The sequence below is a fragment of the Protopterus annectens genome, chromosome 11.part0, assembly GCF_019279795.1.
Source record: "Protopterus annectens isolate FY-2018-M chromosome 11.part0, PAN1.0, whole genome shotgun sequence".
Lineage (NCBI taxonomy): Eukaryota > Metazoa > Chordata > Ceratodontiformes > Protopteridae > Protopterus > Protopterus annectens.
The window spans coordinates 36398371-36410447 of record NC_056745.1 but is presented as its reverse complement, the minus strand read 5'-3'; positions in this window follow the sequence as shown (position 1 = coordinate 36410447).

Sequence of the window (12077 nt, the reverse complement as noted above, 5' to 3'; positions counted from 1 at the left end):
TCTATGTGATAACATGTGGTACACACCTCTGCACACTGGTTACTATAACATTGTTTTTATACAAAACGATGTTTACCTAGCATAGCTTCTATGTGATAACATACGGTTCACACCTCTGCACACTGGTTACTATAACATTGTTTTTATACAAAATGATGTTTACCTAGCATGTCTTCTATGTGATAACATACGGTTCACACCTCTGCACACTGGTTGCTATAACATTGTTTTTATACAAAATGATGTTTACCTAGCATGTCTTCTATGGGATAACATATGGTACACACCTCTGCACACTGGTTACTATAACATTGTTTTTATACAAAATGATGTTTACCTAGCATGTCTTCTATGTGATAACATACGGTTCACACCTCTGCACACTGGTTGCTATAACATTGTTTTTATACAAAATGATGTTTACCTAGCATGTCTTCTATGTGATAACATACGGTTCACACCTCTGCACACTGGTTACTATAACATTGTTTTTATACAAAATTATGTTTACCTAGCATGTCTTCTATGTGATAACATATGGTACACACCTCTGCACACTGGTTGCTATAACATTGTTTTTATACAAAATGATGTTTACCTAGCATGTCTTCTATGTGATAACATATGGTTCACACCTCTGCACACTGGTTGCTATAACATTGTTTTTTATACAAAATGATGTTTACCTGGCATGTCTTCTATGTGATAACATATGGTTCACACCTCTGCACACTGGTTGCTATAACATTGTTTTTATACAAAATGATGTTTACCTAGCATGTCTTCTATGTGATAACATGTGGTACACACCTCTGCACACTGGTTACTATAACATTGTTTTTATACAAAACGATGTTTACCTAGCATAGCTTCTATGGGATAACATACGGTTCACACCTCTGCACACTGGTTACTATAACATTGTTTTTATACAAAATGATGTTTACCTAGCATAGCTTCTATGGGATAACATATAGTTCACACCTCTGCACACTGGTTACTATAACATTGTTTTTATACACAATGATGTTTACCTAGCATGTCTTCTATGTGATAACATACGGTTCACACCTCCGCACACTGGTTACTATAACATTGTTTTTATACAAAATGATGTTTACCTAGCATGTCTTCTATGTGATAACATACGGTTCACACCTCTGCACACTGGTTGCTATAACATTGTTTTTATACAAAATGATGTTTACCTAGCATGTCTTCTATGGGATAACATATGGTACACACCTCTGCACACTGGTTACTATAACATTGTTTTTATACAAAATGATGTTTACCTAGCATGTCTTCTATGTGATAACATACGGTTCACACCTCTGCACACTGGTTGCTATAACATTGTTTTTATACAAAATGATGTTTACCTAGCATGTCTTCTATGGGATAACATATGGTACACACCTCTGCACACTGGTTACTATAACATTGTTTTTATACAAAATGATGTTTACCTAGCATGTCTTCTATGTGATAACATACGGTTCACACCTCTGCACACTGGTTACTATAACATTGTTTTTATACAAAATGATGTTTACCTAGCATGTCTTCTATGTGATAACATATGGTTCACACCTCTGCACACTGGTTACTATAACATTGTTTTTATACAAAATGATGTTTACCTAGCATGTCTTCTATGTGATAACATATGGTACACACCTTTGCACACTGGTTGCTATAACATTGTTTTTATACAAAATGATGTTTACCTAACATAGCTTCTATGGGATAACATACGGTTCACACCTCTGCACACTGGTTGCTATAACATTGTTTTTATACAAAATGATGTTTACCTAGCATGTCTTCTATGTGATAACATACGGTTCACACCTCTGCACACTGGTTACTATAACATTGTTTTTATACAAAATGATGTTTACCTAGCATGTCTTCTGTGTGATAACATATGGTTCACACCTCTGCACACTGGTTACTATAACATTGTTTTTTATACAAAATTATGTTTACCTAGCATAGCTTCTATGTGATAACATACGGTTCACACCTCTGCACACTGGTTACTATAACATTGTTTTTATACAAAATGATGTTTACCTAGCATGTCTTCTGTGTGATAACATATGGTTCACACCTCTGCACGCTGGTTACTATAACAGTGTTTTTATACAAAATTATGTTTACCTAGCATGTCTTCTATGTGATAACATACGGTTCACACCTCTGCACACTGATTACTATAACATTGTTTTTTATACAAAATGATGTTTACCTAGCATGTCTTCTATGTGATAACATACGGTTCACACCTCTGCACACTGGTTACTATAACATTGTTTTTATACAAAATGATGTTTACCTAGCATGTCTTCTATGTGATAACATATGGTTCACACCTCTGCACTCTGGTTACTATAACATTGTTTTTTATACAAAATGATGTTTACCTAGCATAGCTTCTATGGGATAACATACGGTTCACACCTCTGCACACTGGTTGCTGTAACATTGTTTTTTATACAAAATGATGTTTACCTAGCATGTCTTCTATGTGATAACATACGGTTCACACCTCTGCACACTGGTTACTATAACATTGTTTTTATACAAAATGATGTTTACCTAGCATGTCTTCTATGTGATAACATACGGTTCACACCTCTGCACACTGGTTACTATAACATTGTTTTTTATACAAAATGATGTTTACCTAGCATAGCTTCTATGGGATAACATACGGTTCACACCTCTGCACACTGGTTGCTGTAACATTGTTTTTATACAAAATGATGTTTACCTAGCATGTCTTCTATGTGATAACATACGGTTCACACCTCTGCACACTGGTTACTATAACATTGTTTTTATACAAAATGATGTTTACCTAGCATGTCTTCTATGTGATAACATATGGTTCACACCTCTGCACACTGGTTACTATAACATTGTTTTTTATACAAAATTATGTTTACCTAGCATAGCTTCTATGGGGTAACATATGGTTCACACCTCTGCACACTGGTTACTATAACATTGTTTTTATACAAAATGATGTTTACCTAGCATGTCTTCTATGTGATAACATACGGTTCACACCTCTGCACACTGGTTGCTATAACATTGTTTTTATACAAAATGATGTTTACCTAGCATGTCTTCTATGTGATAACATATGGTTCACACCTCTGCCCACTGGTTACTATAACATTGTTTTTATACAAAATGATGTTTACCTAGCATGTCTTCTATGTGATAACATACGGTTCACACCTTTGCACACTGGTTGCTATAACATTGTTTTTATACAAAATGATGTTTACCTAGCATGTCTTCTATGAGATAACATACGGTTCACACCTCTGCACACTGGTTACTATAACATTGTTTTTATACAAAATGATGTTTACCTAGCATGTCTTCTATGGGATAACATATGGTTCACACCTCTGCACACTGGTTGCTATAACATTGTTCTTATACAAAATGATGTTTACCTAGCATGTCTTCTATGGGATAACATATGGTTCACATTTTTGCACACTGGTTGCTATAACATTGTTTTTATACAAAATGATGTTTACCTAGCATGTCTTCTATGGGATAACATATGGTTCACACCTCTGCACACTGGTTGCTATAACATTGTTTTTATACAAAATGATGTTTACCTAGTATGTCTTCTATGGGATAACATATGGTTCACACCTCTGCACACTGGTTGCTATAACATTGTTTTTTATACAAAATGATGTTTACCTAGCATAGCTTCTATGGGGTAACATATGGTTCACACCTCTGCACACTGGTTGCTATAACATTGTTTTTTATACAAAATGATGTTTACCTAGCATAGCTTCTATGGGGTAACATACGGTTCACACCTCTGCACACTGGTTGCTATAACATTGTTTTTATACAAAATGATGTTTACCTAGCATGTCTTCTATGTGATAACATACGGTTCACACCTCTGCACACTGGTTACTATAACATTGTTTTTTATACAAAATTATGTTTACCTAGCATGTCTTCTATGTGATAACATATGGTTCACACCTCTGCACACTGGTTACTATAACATTGTTTTTTATACAAAATTATGTTTACCTAGCATAGCTTCTATGGGATAACATACGGTTCACACCTCTGCACACTGGTTGCTATAACATTGTTTTTATACAAAATGATGTTTACCTAGCATAGTTTCTATGGGATAACATGTGGTTCTTAACTTTGCACACTGGTTGCTATAACATTGCTTTTATACAAAAGGATCCTTGTATAGAATTAAACAATTTCTAACACCTTTAGCCAGAACTACAATAGCAAGAACTCACTTAATCTCTACCCTATTATATGCCTCCCCCATCTATACTAACTTGTCCCAAAACAATCTTAACAGACTGGCTAGATCATATAATAACATTGCCAGATTTGCCACCAACTCACCATATAGAACTCATCACTGTCTAAACCTACAACAACTAGGCTGGCTTGAGTTACCTCACCTTCTACAATTCAACCAACTTATTATTGCCCATAAGGTCCTTTATCAACCAAACAATACCCCTATTCTCTCTACCCTCATAACACCATATTGCAACCTGAAAAAGCTACGCTCAACAAACAAAATGATGATGCAAACTTCTTTTTCTAATAACTCAGCAGGAGACTCTCTATTTACTAACTTTGTTGGGAAAATAAGGAACCTCCTACCAATTGACCTAACTGCTCTTACATCTCTCCCACTATTCAAAACTAACCTTAAACATTTCCTCTCCAACCACTGGTTATGCTCTTGTAATAACCCTGACTACTTGCTTTTCTATTGCTTTTTTTCCTCTGTACTACCCTGTCTCCTTCTAAATATCTCTTTTAATCTTGACTCTTTGAACTTTTTCACTCACTGACCTTTCTACTCTAAACTGCTCTACCTAACCCATCTACCTACCAAGCCTATTATTAAAATACTGTCCTATCCTGTAGATCTCCTAACTATCCTCTATATAAATATCTTCTCTCTATTTTACTGACTTACTTGTTTGGAAGATAGTGAAATCCCTTATATATAATGTACTAATCTTTTGTTTTTATTTATGCTTTTGTTTTTTTATTAATGTTTTGTTATACACTTTCTTAATGTTGTTTCTATTTTACTTGTGATATTAAATATTGTGTAAGCTTGGAGCTTTTCTCCTCGGGCCTCCACTGAAAATGGACATGTATCCAGTTGGACTAGCCCGGTTAACAAATGTAAAATAAATAAAATAAATAAAAATGATGTTTACCTAGCATAGCTTCTATGTGATAACATGTGGTTCACACCTCTGCACACTGGTTACTATAACATTGTTTTTATACAAAATGATGTTTACCTAGCATGTCTTCTATGTGATAACATACGGTTCACACCTCTGCACACTGGTTGCTATAACATTGTTTTTTTTGCAAAATGATCTTTACAGACATTTGACTAGAAACTATTAACAGTGATTATAAATTTGCTCTGAGAGAAATATATTTATTTGACTTATATATAGATATTAATTTCCATATAATTTAATATAAGCCGGTGTTTTCTGTGGTACATGAAACAGTTTAGAGAAGTTTAAAACACCTCAATGTGCTCAACATCTGCTGTCTTAATTACTCAGAGTTACTTCACTAATTATTGGAAAATAATATTAATGAGCAGAAGTAACTCTTTCAAAATGTTCTGCATTTGTTAGTGAAATATGTAATTTTATTTTTTAATAAACCGACTTTTAAATAATTTCAAGAATTTTTCATTCTCCCATTAGTATGATAAATACAAAAACTTGATCCACACATTTCAGAATATGGCAATGAAAAGTACTGTAAGCAAATCTGTAAGTACATTATACTTAAATATGCCTTAAAAGAATACTTCACGTACAGAAGTTAGATGTTACATTTATACTCCAAGTACTAAACGTATTGCTAGTAACATACATACATTCGTAATGCAAACAAACATTCACTTAACACTCACCCATTTGCATACTTACTCTCATGCATAGATACATAGAACATATTCACTCTCTTAAGTGTTAATATACATATCATCTGTTCATAATTTATAAACACATACACACAGTTATATGTATGCACATCTATGTAAATATATTATGCATATATAAGCACATAAAGCACATACAATATACACAAATATGTAATTTTAAATTGTAACACCTTTTAATTATACTTCCATATTCTATTACTTTCACCTTTTCACCCATGTTATTAAATGAGTTTTAAAGTTTTATGACATGAGGTCTTGATATGTATTGGTGTTATTATGTTTATAGGTTAATGTGATATAGGTGTTGTCAGGTGTATTTATTTCCTCCATATAAATGCTTAAATACTAGGCTATTTATACCCCGGTATTCAGCAAATTTCCATGCAGGAATAGCTTATTGCTGCACAGGAGAGACCGTTCCCATACAGCACAGCAGCACACCATACATATGTAGGAAGGCACGCTGCCGTGCTCTAAAATGGACATGGTTCTGTGTGCGAGTGCAGGGGGCATATCCGAGAGCAGTGCTCTCACAATACACACATCCCCTGTACTCCAGAATTTCCGTTCAGCAATTCAAAATGAGAGAGGATACCTCTCAACCCCATAGAACACAAACATTGGCCAAAATTGAAAATGTTGGAGGGACAAATAAGGACACATTTTAAATATTGCTCTTGCAAACAGAAAGTTTATGGAATAACAGATTTTGCATTAGCATGAATTTTCAAAGGATGTACAGATGGGACAGGAATCTTTCCCTCCGGCATGTTCTGTTTATTATGGTGACAAGGTTTAGGTCCCTAGAGCATGTAGCTTGGAGGGATTGGGATTTCTTTAAGTGGAGCATGTCCAACAGCTCTGGGTTTGACATAGCTTTGTATGTTAGGCAGCGATCACCTCTGAGTAGGCGATATGTGACAGAGTAAAGCTGGAGTTTTTTTAGACGGCCTGCATAAGGCATCTGTTTGAGGCTGGTAATCCTCTTTGTGAGGCATTTCTGCGGCCTTTCCAGTTGTTGTAGATGTTTTGTGAGGTACATACCAAAGGGGGCATTGTACTCTACAATGGGTCTAATGAGTGATGAGTAGAGGGAAACAATGACCACTTTTTTTCTGGATGAGAAACCTTTTGTGATGAGGTGTGCCACATAGATGGATTTCCTGACTACTGTGGCAATGTGATTATCAAAGGAGAGGCTACTGTCCAACTGTATCCCAAGGTCTCTTATCACACTTTTGGTGTTAGGTATACTACCACCTATGTTGTAGTTCATGGGTACAGAGTTTTTACCAAAGGGGATGACAATGCACTTTTTGGCATTGAGCTTGAGGCCATGGCTTTGACACCAGGCATCTGTCTCAGTGAGGCCCTTTTGTAGGATGTCCACATTGTTAGGAGTTTTGAATATTGCTCCTAGTTTGCAGTCATCTGTGAACTTTGTTAGCCAAAGACCTTCTGTGTTAGCCTGTACTTCAAAGAAGTAGATACCAAACAGGAGAAGACCCAGGACTGAACCCTGTGGTATTCCACGTGTCACTGGTCTGAAGATGGATTTAGAGTCTGCTACTTTCACAGTGTGGGTTCTGTCAGTGAGCCAGTTGGCAATCCAACTGGTGACATAGGGATTTATACCTAGTTTAGTGAGTTTGTCTATAATTCCAGAGTGGAGAATGGCGTCAAAAGCCTTGGCGAGATCTAGATAAGCTGCGGTAACCACCTTACCCTCATCTACGGCTTTTGTAACCACTTCAAAGAAGTCTATCATGTTTAGGAGTCATGATCTGCCATTTACAAACCCAAACTGAGTAGGGTACAGAGTTTGGAGATTATCTATATTATTGTTTATAAGTTCCATGATGATACATACATTCCATAACCTTGCAGATAAGGCTGGTCAGGCTAATGGGGTGGTAGTTCCCAGGGTCCGTGGTGGCTCCCACTTTGTGGAGTGGGATAACCAGAATGCAGCCTGGGATGTTGTCTGGTCCCATGGATGCTGTGTTCTTGGCTTTGGAGAGTGTGTTTTTTACCTGTGCAGCTGTGATTACAGGAACTTTGCATTCTTTCGGTATAGAGATGGGTCCTTTAGGGGGTGAGAGAAGGGTAAAGTTAGCACTGAACCTATCTGCCAAGATGTTGGCAATATCAGTTGGTTCTGTATATTTAGTGTGCTGTAACTCAGAGCAGATCTGACTGTTGCCATTGAGATTCTTGACATAGCTATAGAATGCTTTGTGGTTGTCTTTAGAAACAGTGGCGATTTTGTTTTCATGACTAGCTTTGGAGGATTTTATGAGGGATCTCAGCTTCTTACTGAGGCTGACCAGGGAGTTCCTCCAATCATGGGATTTTACTCTTTTTTGCAACAGTTTCTTTCTTCTGTTGTAGAGTCTGTTTATGGCAGGGGCCACCAGATTGGCTTCCTTATTTGGGAGGATAGCATCTTGGTTCATGATCCATGAACTCGTTTAAGTGCTTATAAAGTGCATTTATATAGGATTTTCTATAGGATTCAGCAGTCGTAACTCTATTGTCTATCAGCATGGGTGCCGTGAAGTTTGCCAATTTTGTCTTAAGAAGCATGAAGTTGGCTTTGGAGTAATGTTTTATGGTGGTTTCCCTAATGGGGGGTGGGGGTGGAATGTGGATGTCTAGGGTGATTAACTTATGGTCGGATCTGACCAACAAGGAATTGACTTCTGGTGTGGAACACTGGTTGACCATGTCAGTAATGACCAGGTCTAGGATATTGCTGCCCCTGGTGGAGGTGTGGATAAGTTGATCCAAGGCATTGGATTTTATGAATTCCAGAAAACGTTAAGCACAAGAATTTGTGCATGAGAAGTTTTCCCAGTTAATGGTGGGGTAGTTGAAATCACCCTTTATTAGTGTGTTAGGTTGTACCCTAATATTTTCCATTGTATCCAGAAATGAGTAGTGGGAATCCTGGGGCATGGTGGGGGATCTGTAGCAAGCTACAATTTGGATTGCGGTCTTGCCCAGAGTAAGTTGCACTTGGATAATCTCGGATGCATTATGCTGAGCAACTAGCCTGGAGGTGTAGATATCCTTAATGAATATGGACACACCTCTGCCTTTAGTGTTTTGGTCCAGGATAGGTGGCTGAAAGGTGTGGTATGAATTATAGCCTGGTAATGCAGGGGTGCTCTCTGGAGCCTTGAACCAGGTCTCTGTCACTGCACAGATGTTTATGTTCTCCATTTTAAGGAGTGCCTCAAGTCAGTGCATTTTGAGGTTTAGACTTCTAGCATTGAGTAGCATTACCCTCAGATTTTGCTTGCTTGCTAGTAACTGTTATGGTGGTGAATTTGTCATTTGAACCTTGCCTAAAAAAGGCACTATAGGGGTGGCAAGAGCCTTAGCCAGTATCCAGAATCCCAAGGGCGACAGATGCAGGCCATCTCTGGCAAAGCATATATATATATATATATATATATATATATATATATATATATATATATATATATATATATATATATGGATTCACTTTATAACCTCGAAATGCTGAAATATCGAATTTCAGTATCTCGAGACTATAAAACCGAATCCACAAAACACCGACAAACAAAAACCGCGAAAACACATAACCGAAAACACCGCACACACAACACTAAACACACAATACAACACCCACATCACAACATAAACAAAAAAACAACACACATACACAACTCACACACACACTGCACCCCCACACCCTACTTATATATACTAACTCCGAGATCGCACAAACACAACACAAAAGCTCACTCACACACGCACATTCTCCAATCCCTCACACACACTCTAACTCCCACTCAAAACCCTTACAAAACACTCACTTACCTGACATAACACCTACATCCAAACATGGCACCGCGCACCAACAAAACACAGACCCGGACATTACATAGCACAACTTCATAACCGCGAATTCGACATATTTTCGACATACGTCAAATTCGCGATTATGAACGTTCGCTATTTTTAACAGTCGACTTTATAGCTTCGAGATACTGAAATTCGACATGTCAGTATTTCGATGTTATAAAGTGAACCCATATATATATATATGTGTGTATATATATATATATATATATATATATATATATATATATATATATACATATATATATATATATATATATATATATATATAATATATACACATATATATATATATATATATATATATATATATATATATATATATGGGTCTAGGACATTTCACTGAATACACATTTCACTGAAAGTCAAATTACTGAAAACTCAATTCACTGAAACACATTTCACTGAAAGTTATATATCACCTTTTTCCCACTGTAGTGCAACCGTGAAGTTAGTATATATAGTAAGGGGGATGTGGGGGGTGTAGCCCCCCACATATTTTAAATATTTTGAACTATATACATGGAAACTTGCAATTCCAATATATTACTGTTTTCTGAACATAATATATACTTAAAATATGTGGGGGGCCTATGCCCCCCACACCCTCCTTACTATATATACTAACTCCACGGACCGAACCACAAAAGGAGGAGGAGTATCCATATTCATCAAAGAAACCCACACCTCCAGGTTAGTGGCAATGCACGAAGCATCGGAGACCATCCATGTGCAACTAACCGTAGGCAAAACTACTCTACAGTTTGTAGCATGCTACAGACCACCCTCTCAAACTCAGGAACCCCACTCAGCCTTCTTAAAGACACTAGAGAATATGAATGTCTCCCCAAACACCATCATATTGGGAGACTTCAACTACCCAAACATAGACTGGGAGCATTACTCAAGCCCCAAAACCCTAGCCCAAAGGTTCCTAGAATTTATAAACTCAAATGCTATGGAACAACTAGTCACCACTCCCACAAGAGGGGATAACATATTAGACCTGATCATCACAAACATGAGGACACAATGCTCCACACCGGAAGTATACCCCTCATTGGTGAGATCAGACCATAAATTAATCTCAATGGAAATCCACATCCCGCCCCCACCCCCAGCACAGAAGACCACAGTGAAGAAATTCTCAAAAGCTGACTTCACACTTCTTAAGCCTGAAGTGGTATGCTTCAAGGCCCCAGGGCCAGTGGAAACCACAGCCCACTCCGCTGAATCCTATATAAACGCATTCTATGGACACATTCAAGAATGCATGGATCATGCAATCCCAAATAAAACCAAGACCCATTCCCCCAAAGGCAGGCATCCTGTCTGGTGGACCCCAGCCATTAATAAACTATACAACAGAAGGAGGAAGCTACTACATGATAGAGCAAAATCCCTAAAAGGGAAGGCATTTCTGATCAGTACTAGCAAAAAACTACGATCACTCATAAAATCATCCAAGGCCAACTTTGAGAGAAAAATTGCACAAGACACTAAAGACAATCACAAGGCCTTCTTTAGTTATGTTAGAAACCTGGGTGGAAACTCCCAGATATGCTCAGAATTAGTCCAAAATGACAAAAAATACACTGAACCCACAGACATTGCCAACATACTGGCAGACAGGTTCAGTGCAAATCCCAAAAGGACAAATATCTATCCCAGCAGAGTGTTGCCTCCCTGACATCTCTGATGCCCAGGTGAGAGCCGCCCTCTCCAAAGCTAAAAACACAGCATCAGTGGGACCAGACGGTGTCCCGGGTTGCATGATACATGAACTCCAAGAAGAACTAAACCCGCACATAAGGCTGCTGTTTAATCTCAGCCTTACTACAGAATATGTACCCAAAGAATGGCGCACAGCAACAGTGGTCCCACTCCACAAAGGAGGCGCCTCTACGGACCCTGGAAATTACCGCCCCATAAGCTTGACGAGCCTGGTCTGCAAAGCTATGGAGAGGATCATTATGGAACTCATAAACAAAGACATTGGGGACCTACAGACATTGGATCCTACCCAATTTGGCTTTGTCAAGGGCAGATCCTGCCTCTTGAACCTGGTCGACTTCTTTGAAACAGTCACTAAGGCCATTGATGAGGGTAAGGCAGTTCACACAGCCTACCTTGACCTTGCAAAAGCCTTCGACACAATACC